Source organism: Triticum urartu, chromosome 5 (assembly GCF_003073215.2).
Source record: "Triticum urartu cultivar G1812 chromosome 5, Tu2.1, whole genome shotgun sequence".
NCBI lineage: Eukaryota > Viridiplantae > Streptophyta > Magnoliopsida > Poales > Poaceae > Triticum > Triticum urartu.
Window position 1 is genome coordinate 504,970,970 of NC_053026.1, and position 23,002 is coordinate 504,993,971.

Consider the following 23,002-nt stretch of genomic DNA (forward strand, 5'->3'; position numbering starts at 1 on the left):
AGAGTGCCTTATTAAGCAACGGTAAAGGAAGTAATGCAGATAAGGTTCAGGATAGTGACACATCCTGTCTTGGTTTAGTGTTGGAGTTACTGGCCACTACCTCTTGCACAAGCTATTCAAACTCACTGTTTGAATCAGTTCGGTTTCTTGAGTCTCAACTACAAGCTGAAAGACATCGATCAGCTGTGCTGCGACAAGAAGTGGAAGGACTGCGGAAGTCCCTGGAGCATTCAGATGCATACTTTCTGGTGCAACAGCAAGCGTTGGAGGATTTTAGCGCCAAACAGGACAAAGCTAATCAGCTTGCTAAGCTTATTGCCAGCATGGTGGATACCCAGGATAATGTTTCTTGAGCTCTTCTGAAGTTGTTTCAGTTATGCTCTTGTTTTGCTGCCGCGTTTATTTGCACTGGTGGCCAATTTTGACGGCCAGTGTATATGATATGCTGCTTTGTTCCCTATATTTGCACTGGTGGCGAACTTTGATGCCTAGTGGATGTAATATCTGTAATAGCCGTGATAGCCTAGCGTTAGTTGCTTGCTTATTTATTTTCTTGTTGTCTTGTTTATTTGTTTGCTTGTAGTCATTGCAGTTCTTTTTCCGTGGTTAACTAGTGGTTGCAATAACCTATTTTTTAGAACTAGGCCAAAATAACCATGGGCTAATATTTACTGTAGTGACACTGGGCCTCCTACAGACCGTAGAAACAGTGAGCCTTCTACGGGCCATAGAAACAATAGGCCTTCTACGGGCCGTACAAACAATGTGCCTTCTACGGGCCGTATCATCAATGGGCATTATATGGGCCGTATGATCGATTGGCCAAACATGGGCCAATAATAGGCCGCATTATGGCCGTAAACATGCTAGAGTTGGAATCGTCTGTTCATGGGCCGATCGTAACGGGCCATCGTTAATAGGCCGTATTTGATGACGCTATGAAAAGGGCCCAACGTATTAACGGACCACAAACGGGCCGACTGTAACCACGGGCTGAATTTGGCCCACAAGCAGAAAATGACAGTAACGGGCTGTAAGTAAACGAATGCTGGAAATGAGCCCAAGAATAAATGGGCTCTGAGAAGGCCGAAAGATAACATGGGCTGGAAACGGCCCAACGGAATAACGGGCCGTTAATGGGTATAAAGTGATACACTGTTCATTACGGGCCAGTTTCTCCATGGACCGTTAATGGGTGTAAAGTGATACACTGTTCATTACGGGCCAGTTTCACCATGGGCCGTTAATAGGCCAAGAGTTACATAGGGCCTCATATGGGCCGAAAGACGTCATGGGCCATACATGGGCCAGAAGTGAAAACGGGATGGAATCATATTGGATGGCCCAGATGACGCTACTGGGCCTAATTCGGATAGGGCGTAACGGGCCTTGGGTTAGCAGGCTGTAAATGGGCTATATGCGAACAGGCCGTTAACAGGCTTTCCATGGGCCGGCCCGCCACCTTTTGACCAAGTCAAACGGGCCGGCCTTTTCACAGGAATGGGCCTCTGTTGGGCCGTGCCATGTGTCGACGTATCATAGGCGCCTATCTGACCCACTGACGAGCTGGCACGTGTTTCGTCCGGCCAATAAGAATTTTACACGTGGAAATTTCCATTGGTCAGGGCTGTTAACGGGTTATCAGATCCAAAACCCGGCCTGATAGCTTAACGGTGTTCCGTTACGGTGGATGCCACATGTCGGTCACCCTTGACGAAAGCACTTCTGTGACGCGCGATTTATCGTCATGGAAGTGGACACTTCCGTGATGATAATTTTGGTAATGTCATGGAACACTTCTACGACAGCACAGGTATGACTATCTTGATTCTGTCATAAATTTGTCGTGGATGTACTTGCATGACAAAAAATGCGACCAACTGTGACAAACATGTATCATCACGGAAGTGTATTTTTTTGTAGTGACCATTGCCAGTCACCGGTGAGCACCTAGATCACTACACAATATTTGGTTGCTGATGTTCTAGTGGCTATCCAGAAGAAATACACAATGCTAGATCCAGGAATGTTTTATTTCCTTGTACAAACTACTTGTCCACAATGAGGTAGGATTGATGCATTAGTGTTGGATATTAGAAAATGAAAGAAATTTAAGCAATACTTAGAGTTTAGAAGAAATAGAAAATGATTGTTATACTAATGTTGCTTTACACAAGTTTCATATGCATTGGTCAATACTAGTTCTTATGTAGTTCGTAGGGAACTTAAATTTATATATATATCAGACCAATGTTTCATATGCATTGATTTTGTTTCTTTTTCAGTTCTCCCTAGGTTTCTTGATGTTGTTTCATATGAAACAATGGTCTGTGTTGTTTCATATATAATACTTATCTCCTTGTTTCAGTTGCTCGATTGTAGCGAATCCAGCGAGCTAGGGTTTGATACATCTCCAACGTATCTATAATTTATGAAGTATTCATGCTATTATATTATCCATCTTGGATGTTTATTGGGCTTTACTATGCACTTTTATATTACTTTTGGGACTAACCTATTGACCCAGAGCCAAGTGCCAGTTTCTGTTTTTTCCCTTGTTTTAGTGTTTCATGGAAAAGGAATATCAAACGGAGTCCAAACAGAATGAAACCTTCGGAAAAGTTATTTTTGGAAGGAAAGCAATACAGGAGACTTGGAGTGCACTTGGGGAAAGAAACGAGGGAGGCACGAGGTAGGGGGTGCGCCCACCCCCCTAGGCGCGCCCTCCACCCTCGTGGGTCCCTCATGACTCCCCTGACGTACTTCTTCCTCCTATATATCTCCATATACCCTAAAATGATCGAGGAGCAGAATAGATCGGGAGTTCCGCCGCCAGAAGCCTCCGTAGCCACCGAAAACCAATCTAGACCCGTTCCGGCACCCTGCCTGAGGGGGAATCCCTCTCCGGTGGCCATCTTCATCATCTCGGTGCTCTCCATGACGAGGAGGGAGTAGTTCTCCCTCAGGGCTGAGGGTACATACAAGTAGCTATGTGTTTGATCTCTCTCTCTCTATCTCTCGTGTTCTTCAGGTGATACAATCTTGATGTATTGCGAGCTTTGCTATTATAGTTGGATCATATGATGTTTTCCCCTCTACTCTCTTGTAATAGATTGAGTTTTCCCTTTGAAGTTATCTTATCGGAATGAGTCTTTAATGATTTGAGAACACTTGATGTATGTCTTGCCGTGCGTATATGTGGTGACAATGGGATATCACGTGATTCACTTGATGTATGTTTTGGTGATCAACTTGCGGGTTTCGCCCATGAACCTATGCATAGGGGTTGGCACATGTTTTCGTCTTGACTCTCTGGTAGAAACTTTGGGGTACTCTTTGAGGTTCTATGTGTTGGTTGAATAGATGAATCTGAGATTGTGTGATGCATATCGTATAACCATACCCACGGATACTTGAGGTGTTATTGGAGTATCTAGGTGACATTAGGGTTTTGGTTGATTTGTGTCTTAAGGTGTTATTCTAGTACGAACTCTTGGGCTGTTTGTGACACTTATAGAAATAGCCCAACGGATTGATTGGAAAGAATAACTTTGAGGTGGTTTCATACCATACCATAATCTCTTCATTTGTTCTCCGCTATTAGTGACTTTGGAGTGACTCTTTGTTGCATGTTGAGGGATAGTTATGTGATCCAATTATGTTATTATCGTTAAGAGGACTTGCACTAATGAAAGTATGAACCCTAGGCCTTGTTTCCTATCATTGCAATACCGTTTACGCTCACTTTTATCATTAGTTACCTTGCTGTTCTTATAATTTCAGATTACAAAAACCTTTATCTACTATGCATATACTACTTGTATCACCATCTCTTCACCGAACTAGTGCACCTATACAATTTACCATTGTATTGGGTGTGTTGGGGACAGAAGAGACTCTTTGTTATTTGGTTGCAAGGTTGCTTGAGAGAGACCATCTTCATCCTACGCCTCCTACGGATTGATAAACCTTAGGTCATCCACTTGAGGGAAATTTGCTACTGTCCTACAAACCTCTGCACTTGGAGGCCCAACAATGTCTACAAGAAGAAGGTTGTATAGTAGACATCAAGCTCTTTTCTAGCGCCGTTGCTGGGGAGGTGAGTGCTTGAAGGTATATCTTTAGATCTTGCAATCGAGTATTTTAGTTTCTTGTTTTATCACTAGTTTAGTTCATAAAAGAAAATTACAAAAAAATGGAATTGAGAGTACCTCATATACTTCACCTTTTTAATATCTATCATGAAAATAAGGATTCCTATAATTGTGCTCATGTGCTAGAAGAAGAATGCATTAGAATGTTTTCCACTAAATATTTGAATGCTGAGCATGATTGCAATGTTGTTAGTATGAATTCCTTGAATATCTATGATGTTAATGATATGCAAAGCCGCAAGCTTGGGGAAGCTATGTTTGATGAAGATGATATTTTTTGTCCCCCAAGTTTTGATGAGCAAATTTATTATGATTGTAAGTGCATCCAGTGCCACCCCTAGTTGGTTTTGGAGTATTGACGACAAACCTAGTTGAGGGACTAATGTGTTTGTGAGAATTGCAGGATAACACAGGTAGAAGTCCCTCATTGATTCGGTTTTCCTACCAGAGATGACCCCTAAAAATGTATGTAGACATTGAAGTCAGAGGTGGTATGTGAAGACATTCACATTGAAGACTATGATAAGAGAAGACATCGCGTGAAGACTATGGAGCGCGAAGACTTAGCAGTTTCATCGTTCTGTGTTTTTCTTTGTTGAGTCATAGGAACCACCGTACTGTAAAGTGGGGTCCAAGAGAACCAGTCAGAATGACTGAAGTGATGCTTAACCAAAATCCTATGTCTTCGAGTGAAGACTATGAGAGCAAATCTTGTCCAGAGTTGGATAAGTCAGCTTTGCTTGTAGTCCAAGTAAAGTTGCCGTGTGTGTTTGAAATCTGACCGTTGGAACACGTGTCAGTTCCTTAGTGACCAAGGGTCATTTCAAACAAACCAGGTCTGGTTGCCCAGTGGCTATAAATAGCCCACCCCCTACAACCATAAACGGTTGGCTGCTCAGAGTTATAGTACGGCTTTTGTCGTTTGAGAGCAACCCACCTCGAAGCCTTTGAGAGAGAATTCCTTGAGAGGATAAAGCCCTAAACACCCAGAGCCAAAGAGTGTTAGGCATCACTTAAGTCTTACTGTCTGTGTGATCTGAAGACTTATTACACTTGAGGACTGTGAATCCTCCAGCCGGTTAGGCGTCGCGTTCTGAGCATCCAAGAGTCATTGTGGATCACCGGTGAACGAAGTCTGTGAAGGTTTGGAAGTCTACCTTGAAGACTTACCAGAGTGATTGGGCGAGGAATGGGTGTCCTTAGCTCAAGGGGAATAAGGTGAAGACGAGGTCTTCTGAGTTGAATCTCAGCCTCCCTAACCGGACGTACAGTTGTCACAGCAATTGGAACTGGTCCAACAAATCATTGTCTTCAACAGTCACTGGTTTCATCCTTCCCTTCCCTTTACTTACTGTTGGTCCTTGTGAAGTCATTGTATGATTGCATTATCTTTTGTCTTCACTGAGTGACTGCTTGTTCTGATTGGCTTCACAATATCTTCCTACCTGACCTTTACTGCCTAGCTGCTATTAGTCATTGTGCTTTCACTTCATTGAATACTTGACTATGGTTTGCCTAGTGTAGTCTACCTTCCGCTGCATGGTAATAGGTTTATTTCTATCGTTTGTCTTCGAAACTTCCATGTTTTGAAGACTTTCATAAAAATCGCCTATTCACCCCCCTCTCGTCGATCACTAGCACTTTCAATTAGTATCAGAGCAAGGTACTCCCTTGTTCTGTGTGATTCGGTTTATCCACCTAGAGTTTTAGCTATGTCGACTGCAGGGATAATTAAAGTCTCCGTTGCATGCCCCGCCTTCGATGGAACTGAATATCCCTACTGGAAGAATAAGATGCGCATGCATCTTGAATCCATTGATGTCGACCTATGGTATGTCATCAAGAATGGCGTTCCCAAGGCTGGTGAAGGTGTCACCACTGCTGATGTCAAGAAGTTCGTTCAACTGGACTCCACTGCCAAGAACATCATCTGTGGTCATCTGACCAAAGGATAGTATGGCCGCGTGAGTGCTTTGAAAACATCTAAGCTAGTCTGGGACTGGCTCTCCATGGTCAATGAAGGCATCTTAACCCAGAGAGATCAGAGAATCAATGTCCTTCGCAACCTCTTCAACCGCTTCAAGAGAAATGACAATGAGAATGTCCAGCTCACGTTTGATCGACTCACTGACATCACAAATGAGCTTCAAGCTCTCGGCGCCACTGAGATCACCAAGCATGAAGTCGTCAAGACACTCCTGAGATCACTTGATAGCTCGTTTGACACCCTAGCCCTGATGATTCAAGAACGTCCTGACTTCAAGACACTTGATCCGTCTGACATACTTGAGAGGTTCAACACACACGAGTTTCGGCTTTCTGAGAAAAGAGACATCTACGGTCCCAACTATGGGCGAACTCGTGCCTTGAAGGCAAAAGCTGTCTCCTCATCTGAAGAAGAATCTGACAGCAGTTCTGATGATCCTGAAGACATTGGAAAGGAGCTTGCTATGCTTGTGAAGAAGTTCCAAAAATTCACCAAGAAGAAAGGCTTCAGAAAGTCTTCACGATCAAGATCAAGGAATGATGAAGCTTCTGCTCATGACTACAAGAAGAGAACATGCCACAAGTGCAAGAAACCTGGCCACTACATCTCTGAGTGTCCGCAGTGGGACAATGAGAACAAGAAGAAGAAGAGCAAGGAGTATGACTCTGACGACAAGAAGAAGAAGAAATACTCAAAGTCTTCTTCCAAGTCTTCCTCAAAGTCTTCATCACACAAGAAGAGCTCATCTGGCAAGGCACGTGCGTTTGTTGGCAAGGAAATGGATTCAGAGGAGGCAGAGGTGGAGTCTGAGGAGGAGTCCGATTCTGGCATTGCGAGTCTGGCTACAGCATACGTTGCCAAGTCCATCTTCAACACTGAAGACAATGACTTCATCACCGACACCGATGCAAATGACAAGGACTACTCCGCTCCTACCTACTGCTTCATGGCATGCGGTGCCAAGGTAAACACATGCACTACTCACTAACAAACATCTAGTGAAGATGACTCTGATTGTGGTTCCAAACCCAGCTACAAAACACTTGCTAAAATTGCAACAAACAACAGAAAGCTATGGAACATATTCAAAAACTGTTAGACAAAAGCGATGATCTATTAGACGCTAAAATGACTCGATCTCAGTCCTTAATTGAAGACATAAAAAATCTTCACGTTAAGTATGAGGAACTTGAAATTCGTCATGAAACACTCTCAACAACTCATGAAAAGCTTTCCAATGATTATCTTCAAAGGAAGCAAGATCTTGAGAAATTGAGAGCGGCTCATGAAGATCTTCAAAAGGAAAATGAGCCACTTCGCGCCGAACAGATCAGTTCAGCTCAGGAAGGATTTGAACCACCATGTCTTAAATGCATCGACCGTGACAATGCTACTTCTGTTGCTGGGTGTTCTACTGCTGCTACTATTGCAATATCTTCAACTGTTGATGTGGTAACTAACCCCTCTGCTGAGGATACCACTGCTATTGCTGATGAGAATTCTAGGTTGAAGACATTGCTTGAAACAGGGATGTACAAAAGTCTCAAAGGGCATCAGACACTATGTGATGTCCTCAAAAGGCAGATCCTGAACCGAAACCCTAGGAAAGAGGGTGTTGGGTTCAAAAGGAAAATGAATGCTGATGGCTCTTACTGGAAACCTGAGCAGTACCCCAAAACCACATGGGTTGCTGCAAAGGAACCTTCAGCGGATCCATCCACCCTATCTGGCTTCACTTGTGCTAATCCCATTGTTATTGATGAATCCTTTGATGCAAACTATAAACTGTTTAAGAATCAGAATGGTGAAGTGTTTGCCAGGTATATTGGTAGTAACTGCAGGAATGGGCCGCCTATGAAGAAAGTCTGGGTGCCGAAAAGGTTCTTGGAGAATCTTCATGTGAATGTCGTCATGACACCATAAGTGAAGAAGACAAACCCCAGACCACAGGCTTTATATGGTCCAAAGGCTTCATACAGATAGAGGACTCACCTGAGTCGCACTAACGCAAATGTTTTGCAGGGAAACCTTATTCAGGCCTATGAATATGAGCGCGTTTCATCAAACCGCCATGTTCATAACACCAAAAACTATTCTGCTTATCCTTATGAGTACTATTGTCCACCTGCAAGACTTTTTGCTAGGGCTCCAAAGCCAAAGTTCTCAGATGCTACACTTAGACTCATTGCTTCGAAGCCACCCTTGAAGATGTGGGTGGCTAAGAAACCTTAACTCTCTTTTGCAGGGAAAGGTCTCCAGCCGAAAACCAAAATCGTCTGAAGCCATTGCTGGGGACCTTAAACATCTTGTAGGGCGCAAGATCAAATGCCCAAATGGTCTTATTATGTATTTTGTTCCTGAGTCGCTTGCCACTTGCCCTATCAGTCCTAACCTCGATCTAAGCTTTCATAATCCACTTGCTCGTCAAATGTTTATGCTTCACAATTCTCTTCGTGAAGCCTATCCCCCTAACTGCACTGTAGGGTATGACACCAGCTGCTTCAGAATGGATTATTGATAGTGGGTGTACTAATCACATGACTGGCAAGTGAAGCCTCCTCATGGACTCAACCTTATGTCCATCTGAAAAAAGTCACATCACATTTGCTGACACTGGTAAAAGCAAGGTATTGGGTCTAGGTAGAGTTGCAATCTCAAAGGATCAACACATGGATAAAGTCATGCTTGTTGAATCCCTTGGTTTCAACTTAATGTCTGTCTCAATGCTTTGTGATTTAAACATGATTGTGATGTTTGGAAAATATCGTTGCCTTGTTCTAATGGAATCTGACAAGTCTCTAGTGTTTGAAGGGTATCGGAAAGATGATTTGTACGTGGTAGATTTCTCAGCAGGACCACAACTTGCCATATGTCTTCTAGCAAAAGCTTCTGAATGATGGCTCTGGCATAGGAGGCTAGGGCATGCTGGCATGAGGAACCTCCACACCCTTGCAAGGAAGAAGCATGTCATAGGCATCAAGGGCGTCAAGTTCAAGAAGGATCACTTATGCGGTGCCTGTGAACCAGGAAAGATGACGAGGGCCAAGCATCCCTCGAAGACAATCATGACAATGACTCAACCCTTCGAACTGCTCCACATGGACCTTTTTGGACCCACTCATTACTCAACTCTTACTATTACTGCTTGTCTCTATGGCTTTCTCATTGTTGATGATTATTCAAGATATACTTGGGTGCATATAATCCTCTACAAGACTAAAGTGCAGGATGTCTTCAGACGCTTCGCCAATCGAGCAATGAACAACTATGGCGTCAAGATAAAGCACATCAGAAGTGACAATGGCACTGAATTCAAGAACACTGGCCTAGATACATATCTTGATACTTTGGGCATCACACATGAATTCTAAGCTTCATACACGCCACAGCAGAATGGCGTCGTCGAACGCAAGAACAGAACACTTATTGAGATGGCTCGGACGATGCTTGATGAATACAAGACTCCAAGAAAATTCTGGCCTGAAGCCATTGATACTGCATGCCATATCATCAACCGTGTTTATATTCACAAGCTTCTGAACAAGACATCCTATGAGCTCCTTACTGGCAAGAAGCCAAATGTCAGTTACTTCAGAGTATTTGGTGCCAGGTGCTGGATCAAGGATCCACATCACACTTCAAAATTTGCACCAAAAGCACATGAAGGTTTTATGCTTGGATATGGAAAGGATTCACACTCCTACAGAGTCTTCAACCTCTTTCACTATAAAGTGGTTGAAACTGTGGATGTGCGGTTCGATGAGACTAACGGCTAGCAAAAAGAGCACCTGCCAAATGTGCTAGATGAAGTTCCATCCAGTGAATCAATCAAACTTATGGGAACTGGAGAAATCATACCTTCTGAAGCTCAGCCTGAAGAGGAACTTATCATCTCCGCACCTGATCAACCTAAAGACAATGCTCAGCCTGAAGACAATCCTTCTAACGATGACAATGATCAGCAAGAGCAAAATCTTCGTCATGTACATCCTCGTGTTGCAAATGAAGTACAGATTAAGAGAATAATTGATAGCATCAATGCACTAGGTCCACTCACTCGTTCGAGGGCACCACAGCTAGCAAATTTCTGTGGGCACTTCGCATTCGTCTCAATATCTGAACCCAAGAAAGTTGAAGAAGCCTTCATGGAACCTGAATGGATTCAAGCTATGCAAGAAGAGCTTCAACAGTTTGAGCTGAGTAATGTATGGGAACTGGTTAAGCGTCCTGATCCTCGCAAGCACAATATAATAGGCACCAAATGGATATATCGCAACAAGCAAGATGAGCATGGTCAAGTTGTCCGAAACAAACCTCGTCTCGTTGCTCAAGGGTACACTCAAGTTGAAGGGATTGACTTCGATGAAACATTTGCTCCTATGGCTAGACTTGAAGCCATACGCATACTGCTGGCCTATGCAAATCATCATAACATTCTTCTGTATCAAATGGATGTGAACAGCGCTTTTCTCAATGGCAAGATTGAAGAAGAAGTGTATGTTGCACAACCGCCTAGCTTTGAAGATCCAAAACATCCTGACATGGTGTACAAGCTCAACAAGGCACTGTATGGCCTCAAACAAGCCCCTCGGGCTTCGTATGACACACTCAAAGACTTCCTGAAGAGCAAAGGCTTCAAACATGGTTCCCTCGACCCCACTCTCTTCACGAAGACATATGATGGTGAACTGTTTGTGTGCCAAATATATGTGGATGACATTATCTTCGGCTGCACCAATCAGAAATACAGTGAAGAGTTTGGATATATGATGCAAGAGCAATATCAGATGTCCATGATGGGTGAGCTGAAGTTCTTCCTTGGTCTTCAAATACGTCAGCAACGCAACGGCATCTTCATATCTCAAGAGAAGTACCTCAAAGATTGCCTGAAGAAATTTGGGATGCAAGACTGTAAAGGCTTCATGACGCCAATGCCAGCCAACATCATCTGGGTCCCGACAACAATGGTAAAGAGTTCGATCAAAAGGTATACCTCTCCATGATTGGTTCTTTACTTTATCTATGTGCATCTAGGCCAGATATTATGCTTAGTGTTTGCATGTGTGCTCGATTCCAAGCGGCACCAAAGGAATCGCATCACTTAGCTGTGAAGCGAATTCTTCGATATTTGGCTTACACCCCAATATTAGGATTATGGTGTCCAAAGGGCTCAGAGTTTGATCTGGTTGGATTCTCGGATGCTGATTATGCTGGTGACAAGGTGGATCGCAAGTCTACATCAGGCACATGTCATTTTTTGGGATGATCACTTGTAAGTTGGTCTTCAAAGAAGCAGAACTATGTATCTCTCTCCACTGCTGAATCTGAATACATTGCTGCTGGATCTTGCTGCACTCAGCTTCTATGGATGAAGCAAACACTCAAAGACTATGGCATTCATCTGAAGCAAGTGCCACTCTACTGCGACAACGAAAGCGCCATCAGGATTGCCAACAACCCAGTTCAGCACTCGAAGACAAAGCACATTGAAATTCGTCATCACTTTCTCAGAGATCATGTTGTGAAGGAAGATATTGATATCATACACGTCAACACTGAAGAGCAATTGGCAGATATCTTCACAAAGCCCTTGGATGAGAAGAGGTTTTGCAAGTTACGGTGTGAGCTAAATATCTTGGAATCCTCAAATGTCCTGTGATCAGGCACACATCTTAACACTTATGCATATTGATGACTTAGATGTGCAACACACGAAGTAAAGTATATCTTCAATCAATGAAGACTTACATTCTAAGTGTGAATACATTAATGTGGAATTTGACTTCGGAGCGCCACGATAATTGTGTGCCGTGTCTAGGTCTAATACTTCCTATATGGTGGGTAACGCCACCACCAAATTTTTCTGTTTGAAGTGTTTCACTCATGGCGTTATGTTTGGTATGCTTTCACATTTGGTTTGGCTTCAATCTCAACTTGTCTTCATGATTATCTTCACTATGTTGATTTGGTTGTCTTTCTCATATATATACTAGTGTTCTGTCCTCTACAGCATTCACTTATAGCTATGTCTCCTTGTTGAATCTTTTGAACTAAGTGAATGTGATCGGACCCTAATCTCTCTATGCTTTCTATCTCAAACTCTATCTGTCCAAATCATATGCATTCTATTGAAACTGTCAAATGTCTTCTCTGTGTCCTTATTAGCAGAAGATACAGAGACAAACATTAAGTCTGTTTTCAATGCTAAATCCTTTCACCTGAAACCCGGAGAAGTGGGAACGACCACCCGACAATCCAGGCGTGCATGAGAACATGGAACAACCTCCGATATGTTGCATGATAGCCACGTGCCCTTCAGACGTGAATCGCCAGGGGCACCTGTGTAATAACACTGTGCCGTCCCTGTCCCTATAAATACACGCCTCACCACAGTCATTATCCTTTATTCCACTCTCGCACAAACCCTAGCGCCACTGCTAGCCCTCGACGACGCTGGCGACAAAGCGCTTAGCTGCCGTGACCTCACCGACGCCGTCTTCACGCTGTCCATGGACATCGTCTTCTCCGCCGCCGCCGTAGGTGTCCTCCGTCGCCAAGTTAGGGCACGGATGATCGGACTACTCGGCCTCCTCTACCACTCCGTCTAGCAGTTCTTCGTGTGGTAAATAAAACTTCATTTTTACGACCACTTTGATCCTATAGATTCATCACTTTCTACCACAAGCAGTTTCTGTTCACACAAGTTGGATCTATTTCATACTGCATCTCATAATATGCCTAGTATGTTCACTTATGCTTCACAAAGTAGTTAGATTCCTCACTTGTACTTATTCATGGATTCGTACAAATCTGGAACCAACTCTCTATCTATGAGTGAATGTCTTTGCACTATGAGGTCAATGTCTTCTAAACTGATTTATCTTCAAAATCTTCTGAGAATGCATATGACCTCTTCCCCTTCCCTCTCACCTTAATATTGTCACAGGTACATGTCCGTGGGAGAATCCCTTGGTTCTCATAGTCTGCATTCATTTGCAGAATTCTTATAGCATCATATAAATTCTCCCGAAGCCAGTTCCTGTTTGACTCGCAGGTGGAAGCCTTTGAAACCTTTGAACGTGTTGAAGCCATTCAGTTTGAAGTTCATGGCTACAGAGAAATCTACAAGGAAGGGAGGCAGACAGCGCCGTGGAAACACTGCTAAGGACCTGCCACCAGATCTCTATGAGCTATACAAGTCAGATCCAGAAGAAACCTATGGAGAACGCAAGAACCGAATCCAATGGATTCAAAGACATTGGGCAGAGGAATGGTTCAAGTACAGATTCGTCACCGACGAATATGCTGAGAAGAGTGCCATCAAGGGCCCATGGGGAGATATCATATACAAAGGTCTTCAGCCTAAATCACAGTCCGAAGCTATTGCTCAAGGCTTTTACCCCTGCATGCTTCGTGGACCTCAGCCTGCTAATGCCGACCCATCCTCTCTGTTATGGTGTCGCGAACACAATCTCTTCAAGCGCAACTATCAGTTTGCACAGAACTCTGCCAAGGAAAACAAGAAGTGATTGGGATTAGACTTCAACCCAGGCCCCTCTGCGCCACGTGCTGATGGCACACGAGAAGCTGAAACCAATCTGGTTGGGCCCTTCTACAACCTAGAAGGTCTCATCACTCATATTATGGTTCAAGGGGCAGTCGTGGATCAACCTGCAGATGATGCTGAATCTGATGAAGCACCTGCACCACCGAAGCCAACGAAGCTGAAGAAGCCTAAAGCTTCAAAGTCTGCCTCAGCACCAAAAATCTTCCGGGCGAAGCCACTGGCTACTGCACCTCCTGAAGACAGTGTGCAGTCTGAAGATCTATCACGTATCTCCAAGAAGACTGAGATGAGAAAGAATATTGATCAGGCACTGACTGCTGCTGCTATTCTGCGCAATGACGCCATTGATCTGTCCAGCGATGAAGATCTTGCAGATGACGCTCTTGAGCAACTGATCAAGAGCAAGGAAGAAGCAGAGATCTTCAATGATTTGCCTCTCTTTGATGTGGCAATCATCCATAACTTCATTGATGAGTGGTTTGACACGCCCAACCTCAGCTTTGAAGATCTGCAACTTCCAATTGGCCTCAGTGTCGCCTTCACTGGCGCCATTGCTTCTGAGCTAGCTCTAGCTCAGCGCATCGTTGAACTGAAGCAAAAGATCGACTATGAGAAAGCTCAGTTCAAGAAGCACATGGCCAAGCTCAGCGTGCAAGATGTGAAAAACTTCAAGATTATGCTGCATGAGCTCAAGGAAGCCTTTCTCAAGAAGCGTGAAGAAGCTAAAGGTTCTCGTGAGCGCATGAAGAGCCTAGCTGACAAGTGTGTGCAAGCCTACAATGAGGCTGAGAAGCGCAAGGCTCTTGGTCGTCCTGGCATCGACCCAGGAATGGCTGCAAAGAAGAAAAAGCCATCAACAGACCAATCTACACCTTCAAGGCGGGAAGAGCCATGCATAGTCTTTCCAAGCAGCATGACTGGCTCGAAGCCAAAGGTCTGGTCAACCGCATCAGAACTGAAGAAGACGAGGACTGCCGAGGCTGAAGCCAGAAAGAGAAAAAATCCTGATGCTTCTGATGTCGCTCCCTCCAAGAAGAAGCGCAAAACCAAGAAAGATCGGGCTGCTCCCACAGAGCCCCTTGTTGTCGAGCCCATCTCGGTTGCTCGTCCTAAATCTTCGCATCAAGAACAACGGATGATAGTTCATGAGCCTGCTTCCACAGAGGCTCCTAAAGCTGAAGACATTCCAGCAGTTGACCCCACCACTGCTGAAGACATTGGTCACCATGACAATGTTGAAGATGATGAAGTCCTTCCTCAGATCGAGCACCAACTGGTATCATCGCCTGTGCTCACGCACAGCGAACTCATCAGCATTGGTCGTCCTCTGACGCCAACTACTCAGGATGCATCGTGGGCTGATCACCCACAGAGACAAGACACTCCAAGCTCTCCCCAACCGCAAGCAACCCCATCAGTGCAAGAAGAGGATGACTTTGAGGCCCAGCCAACTCCATCTTCACAGGCGTCGCCAGCGTTACGCAGGCTTCGCAAAGGACCAAGGCCTCAAGTCCCTCTTTCGAGCGTTCCAGAAGGAGAAGTGCACCACCAATCTGTTGCACGTCAAGTGTTTCCAGATGCCACTCCTACTGTGACTGTCTCTGAATCCGAAGCCAAAATGGCTGAAGATGTTCCGGCTGCATCAGCCGATGAAGAAGAAGCCCCAAGAATTGCTACACCCCCGTCTCACCAAGATGTTGTTCTCGAGGAGAACGTGACCGACCCTCCAGCTTTTGAAGTGGAGGTTGAGAATCCTGAGGCTGCCACCACTAACACCACTGAAGCCAATGATGTGGTCATGGCTGAAGACACTATGGAGCCTGCACCGAACACTGTGCTAGAGGCCAATGAAGCCAATGATGCACCTGCAACAGATGTGCAGCCTGACACCTCTGTTAATGCCACTGCTCCTGTTCCGCCACCAAGGCCACACACTATCGAGCAAGCATTCAACTATGGCCAACTTATCACTGTCAAATGGCCTTTTCTGACTCCTCCGCATGATGCTGGTCCTCAGTTTGATTATCACGTTGAGCACAGGCCTCAGGTTTAGAAGCCAATGCCAAGGTTGCCCAGGTTTCCAGGTACTGCATCTGCACTCGGATCTTTTAATATCAATGGCTTCAAGGCACACAACACCTTCTTTGATAGCGCCAAGAACCCCTACACCAAGGCAAGAATATCTTCTGATCGGTTATGGAGCTATCAGCAGCGCAGTTATTACTCATGCATTCTATACAATCAAGGTCGCATTTTCCCACATATGTGTCTTGACACTGAAGCCATAACTGGTCTGCCTTGTTTGGAAGAAGCTATGGATTGCTTCAGAGAGTCTGGATTGTTGCCATTCGTCACTCACAAGGAGCACTGGAACGAAGAATTGCTGCTCCAATTCTATGCCACTCTTCATATTCATGGCTACAACAGAGATCCGAAGACTTGGGTCCTTGACTGGATGACAGGTAATGTTCATCACGAAGCCAAAGCCTTTGATATCATTGAGCTCACTGGTCTGCCCACTCCAGGAGATCTTTATGAACCTGGTTGTCAGCTTCACAGTGCAGCTATGGAGAGCATTTTTCACAAGCCTAAACCAAACATGAGTCAGATGCTTAGCATGATGAAGCCTTTGCCTCCAGATGCTGCATATCCTAAGGAGTTCTTTGTTGAAGACCTTGAGTATCTGCCATGCACTATGTATCACATTATAACGCGAACTCTCTGGCCCATCAAAGGACATTCTCCACATGCAAAGCTGGAAGGTGCAATGAAGACTTTGGTCTTCCATATTTTTCACGGCAAATGCTTCAATGCACAAGACTTCTTCATCCGCCAACTTGCTGCATCAGGATCTGATCTCTTTGGCTTGAAGTTTTACGCTCCATGGATTATGCGGCTGATCAAACTACACTCATCTGTCACCTATCAGCCCTCTGCTTGCAATCATCGGATCTTTCTGCCTGACGTCGATATGTCAGTTGAAGCCATCTATCCAGAGCCTGCCAAGGAGCCCCTTAGTCTTCAGAATGCTGATAAGAAAAGTTTCTCTCAACACATTGAAGGCGACCCAGCAGTCACTCGTGTTTATCCTCTGGCTGGTACTACCTGTGCACCTCATCGTGCCCTCACTGAAGCAACTGAAAGCACCATTGCCTGACGGCCCAAGAAGCGATCTCGTGTTCTCAACGACCGAGAACTTCTGGTTGCCCTTCATCAAAAACAGGATAAGCATCATGACTGGCTGAAGCGCCAAATGCAAAGCCTCTTGGTGGACGTAAACATGATTCGCAACCTTGCCACCAAGAATGCCTTTGTTGCCCATGAAACTTGTCGGCGTACATGGAAAGGGCTGACGCTTACGTGTTCTGTAGATGATCTTCAAGAGGATGGCTTCTCTGAACGCTTCAAGTTTGACTCAACACCTCCAAGAAGGACTGTGTTGCGGCGTACTCCTTCTCTTGAAGACTCTGAGTTCTCCTCCTCTGCTGCAATAGTGAATGCATGTGTCATTGATGATGAAGACGATGCTACTTCACCACATTCAGCGTGAATCAACACTGCACCAAGTTCGTCTGCACTGCCAACCAACTCCGACAACCCTGCTGCTTCACCAACTCCTCATGGGAACGAGTAGGTGCTCTATGTCTTCAAACCTTTTTGGTCCTTACTAACAAAAGGGGGAGAAGCATATGAGTTTGATAGTCTTCAAGCAGGTCCATATGGGCGGTGGTTTTATACTTTGCCTAGTGTTTACAACTCTCGCTTTTTGATACATTTGGCTCTTTGAGTTGTAACACTCAAACTCGATGGTCGTCTGCTACTTATTTGCTATTCTGTGATGCGATGATAAATTCCACATGTGCGACGATAAATTCCGCACTTAGATCATTTTGCAGACGTCCATTTTTCATTATGCATATCATCATCTTCGTCACGTCATATCTAGCATAATGAATTGTCATCATAAGTTGAAGAGGATCTCCACAATTACAACCTGCCATGTGCATTTGCATTTCAAAAGCAAATTACATATATGCACATCTTCAGGGGGAGCCCTTGCAACTTATGAAGACAATCCCCTATCCTTTACAATTTCACATATTATATTCCCCGTTGAAAACTTCACCTAGTTTGTCATCAATCACCAAAAAGGGGGAGATTGTAAGTGCATCTAGTGCCACCCCTAGTTGGTTTTGGAGTATTGACGACAAACCTAGTTGAGGGACTAATGTGTTTGTGAGAATTGCAGGATAACACAGGTAGAAGTCCCTCATTGATTCAGTTTTCCTACCAGAGATGACCCCTAAAAATGTATGAAGACATTGAAGTCAGAGGTGGTATGTGAAGACATTCACATTGAAGACTATGATAAGAGAAGACATCGCGTGAAGACTATGGAGCGCGAAGACTTAGCAGTTTCGTCGTTCTGTATTTTTCTTTGTTGAGTCATAGGAACCACCGTACTGTAAAGTGGGGTCCAAGAGAACCAGTCAGAATGACTGAAGTGATGCTTAACCAAAATCCTATGTCTTCGAGTGAGGACTATGAGAGCAAATCTTGTCCAGAGTTGGATAAGTCAGCTTTGCTTGTAGTCCAAGTAAAGTTGCCGTGTGTGTTTGAAATCTGACCGTTGGAACACGTGTCAGTTCCTTAGTGACCAAGGGTCATTTCGGACAAACCAGGTCGGGTTGCCCAGTGGCTATAAATAGCCCACCCCCTACAACCATAAACGGTTGGCTGCTCAGAGTTATAGTATGGATTTTGTCGTTTGAGAGCAACCCACCTCGAAGCCTTTGAGAGAGAATTCCTTGCGAGGATAAAGCCCTAAACACCCAGAGCCAAAGAGTGTTAGGCATCACTTAAGTCTTCCTGTCTGTGTGATCTGAAGACTTATTACACTTGAGGACTGTGAATCCTCCAGCCGGTTAGGCATCGCGTTCTGAGCATCCAAGAGTCATTGTGGATCGCCAATGAACGAAGTCTATGAAGGTTTGGAAGTCTACCTTGAAGACTTACCAGAGTGATTGGGCGAGGACTGGGTGTCCTTAGCTCAAGGGGAATAAGGTGAAGACGAGGTCTTCTGAGTTGAATCTCAGCCTCCCTAACCAGATGTACAGTTGTCACAGCAACTGGAACTGGTCCAACAAATCATTTTCTTCAACGAGTCACTGGTTTCATCCTTCCCTTCCCTTTACTTACTGTTAGTCCTTGTGAAGTCATTGTATGATTGCATTATCTTTTGTCTTCACTGAGTGACTGCTTGTTCTGATTGGCTTCACAATATCTTCCTACCTGATCTTTACAGCCTAGCTGCTATTAGTCATTGTGCTTTCACTTCATTGAATACTTGACTATGGTTTTCCTAGTGTAGTCTACCTTCCGCTGCATGGTAATAGGTTTATTTCTATCGTTTGTCTTCGAAACTTCCATGTTTTGAAGACTTCCATAAAAATCGCCTATTCACCCCCCCCTCTAGTCGATCAATAGCACTTTCAATGATGAAAGCATGCCTCCTATCTATCATGATTATTGTGATGACACATATGATTTAAAGAATAATGATAACCATGAAACTTGTCATCTTGATCTTAATTTTCAATCACATGATAGTTATTTTGTTGAGTTTCCTCCCACTATTATTCATGAGAAGAATTTTTCTTGTGTGGGGAGTAATAAAATTTCTATGCTTGTAGATCATGAAAAGAATGCTTTAGGTGCTGGTTATATTGTTGAATTCATTCATGATGCTACTTAAAATTATTATGAGGGAGGAATATATGCTTGTAGGAATTGCAATAACATCAAGTTTCCTCTCTATGTGCTTAAAGTTTTGAAGTTATGCTTGTTTTGCCTTCCTATGCTAGTTGATTGTTGTTCCCATAAGTTGTTTGATCACAAAATCCCTATGAATAGGAAGTGGGTTAGACTCAAATGTGTTAGTAATATTCTTCATGATTCTCTCTTTATGTTTCAATTCTTATCTTCTATGTGAGCATCATTGAAATCATCATGCCTAGCTACGGGCATTAAACGATAGCGCTCGTTAGGAGGCAACCCAATTTTATTTTTGTTCCTTGACTTTTGATCCTGTTTAGTAATAAATAATTCATATAGCCTCTGTTTAGATGTGGTTTTATGTTTTAATTAGTGTTTGTGCCAAGTAGAACCTTTGGGAAGACTTGGGTGAAGTCTTTATGATCATGCTGTAAAAAACAGAAACTTTAGCGCTCACGAGAATTGATTCCATTTTTTACTGGATAGTTTTATTTGGTTAATTCTTTTTACAAATGATTAATAGACAAATTACTCAGGTCCAACAATTTATTTGAGAATTTTATGAGTTCCATAAGTGGTCGAAACCTACATATTACTACAGACTGTTCTGTTTTTGACAGATTCTGTTTTCATCGTATTGTTTGCTTATTTTGATGAATCTATGAGTAGTATCGGAGGGTATGAACCATAGAGAAGTTGGAATACATTAGATATCACACCAATATGAATTTATAATGAGTTCATTACAGTACCTTATGATGGTGATTTACTTTCTTATACTAACGGAGCTTACGAGTTTTCTGTTAAGTTTTGTGTTGTGAAATTTTCAAGTTTTGGGTAAAGATTCGATGGACTACGGAATAAGGAGTGGCAAGAGCTTAATATTGGGGATTCACAAGGCAACCCAAGGTAATATTAAAGGACAACCAAGAGCCTAAGCTTGGGGATGCCCCGGAAGGCATCCCCTCTTTTGTCTTCGTTCCTCGGTAACTTTACATGGAGCTATATTTTTATTCACCACATGATATGTGTTTTTCTTGGAGTGTCAATTTATTTTGTTAGTATTTCCTTTCTTTTATTTATAACAATGTTTTGCATCTTTTATTTCAATAAAAGTGGCATTGATAGCCTTTACTATGCCTATTTTACAAGTCTTTGTGTTGCTGTTTGAAAACAGAAAGTTTACCGCTGTTGCAATAATTCCCTAGAAAAGTCAGAATGTGATAAAAATGTTTAAACCTTTTGCATATTAAGTTATGATAAATTTACTACAGTGGTAATTTTCTTTCATAATTTTTGGAGCTAGGGAAGTATGGATGTTGCTGCATTCTTTACACACTGTCCTGTTTAGGCAGATTGCTGTTATGTTTGCATTGTTTGCATATGTTTGCTTCTTTAATGATTCTATTTGAGGATAGGACTATTAAATATGCATAGGCATTTATTATGCAATGTTGAATAATAATTGTAGTGATTTTCTACCGAAGAGTATGATAAGGTTTTTGCAATGGTTTATACTAACTTATCTCACGAGTCCTTGTTGAGTTTTGTGTGGATGAAGCTTTTGAGATTTAGGGAGACCGTGATATTAGAGGAATTAAGGAGACACAAAAGCTCAATATTGGGGATGACCAAGGCATCCCAAGATAATATTTCAAGAAGTCTCAAGTGTCTAAGCTTGGGGATGCCCCGATTGGCATCCCACCTTTCTTCTTCAACAACTATCGGTTAGTTTCGATTGATCCTAAGTTTTTGCTTCTTCACATGATGTTTGCCATTATTAGAATGCCATTTTATTTTGCTTTGCTTGTTGTTTGAATAAAATATCAAGATCTTAAATTATTAAATGAGAGAGAGTCTTCACATAGCTACATAATTATTTAAACTACCCATTGATCTTCACTCATATCTTTGTGGAGTAGTTTGTCATTTACTCGTGGGCTTCACTTATATCCTATGAGTAAATAGTTGAGTGAGCGAATATCATAAATCTGAAATTATATATGTTTCATATGCTTATCCCATGGGGAGTGATGACTTCACATATAATAAGTAGAAGTGGTAAATTTAGTGAAGGGTAGCAAACATTGTATTGGTCACTTGAACAATTCATGAAAGAATATTGAAGGAAGAGAGATTTCACATATAAATATACTATCTTGGACATATTTCATTGTTGTGAGCACTCATTAAAATATGACATGCTAAAAGATTGATGTTGGACAAGGAAGACAACGTAATGGGTTATGTTTTCTTATATCTGAAATAAAGTATATTGTCATGGATCATCCAACTTGTTGAGCTTGCTTTTCCCCATCATGCTAGCCAAATTCTTCGCACCAAGTAGAGATACTACTTGTGCTTCCAAACATCCCTTAAACCAGTATTGCCATGAGAGTCCACCATACCTACCTATGGATTGAGTAAGATCCTTCAAGTAAGTTGTCATCAGTGCATGCAATAAAAATTGCTCTCTAAATATGTATGATCTTTTAGCGTGGAGAAAATAAGCTTTATACGATCTTGCGATATGGACGTAATAAAAGCGACGGACTGCATAATAAAGGTCCCTATCATAGGGGACAATAAAGTGACCTTTCTTTTGCATTAATATTTTATGCATTCAACTATAAAAGCACATGACAACCTCTGCTTCCCTCTACGAAGGGCCTATCTTTACTTTTATCTTCTACCCTTATGCAAGAGTCATGGTGATCTTCACCTTTCCTTTTTACATTTTATCCTTTCGCAAGCACATTTTGTTGGAAAGATTGTGATATATATATATATATATATCCAATTGGATGTAAGGCATCATGAACTATTATTGTTGACATTACCCTTGAGGTAAAAGGTTGGGAGGCGAATCTACAAGCTCCTATCTTTCTCCGTGTCTGATTAAAACTTTGAACCCATAAATATCACGTGAGTGTTAGCAATTGTGAAAGACTACATGATAGGTGAGTATGTGGGGTTTGCTAAATCAAAGCTTTAACATAGACTCTTCCTGAAAATAAGATGAATTGTAATTGTTTGATGACTGATAACATGGTTTTTTAGTTTTCAAGAAAGTTTACGATCTATACTTTAACATGTGAATAGCTTATTACTTGATCATGAGAAGCTTTATGGGATGAACTATTGTTATGATATAATGATGCTAGAAAAGGTGATTGAAATTATCATTCATCAAACTTGTGCACCTGCTAGCATTCACACTTCATAAATTATTTCTTTTATCATTTACCTACTCGAGGACGAGCAGGAATTAAGCTTGGGGATGCTGATACGTCTCTACCGTATCTATAATTTATGAAGTATTCATGCTATTATATTATCCATCTTGGATGTTTATTGGGCTTTACTATGCACTTTTATATTACTTTTGGGACTAACCTATGGACCCAGAGCCCAGCGCCAGTTTCTGTTTTTCCCTTGTTTCAGTGTTTCGCGGAAAAGGAATATCAAACGGAGTCCAAACGGAATGAAACCTTCCGAAAAGTTATTTTTGGAAGGAAA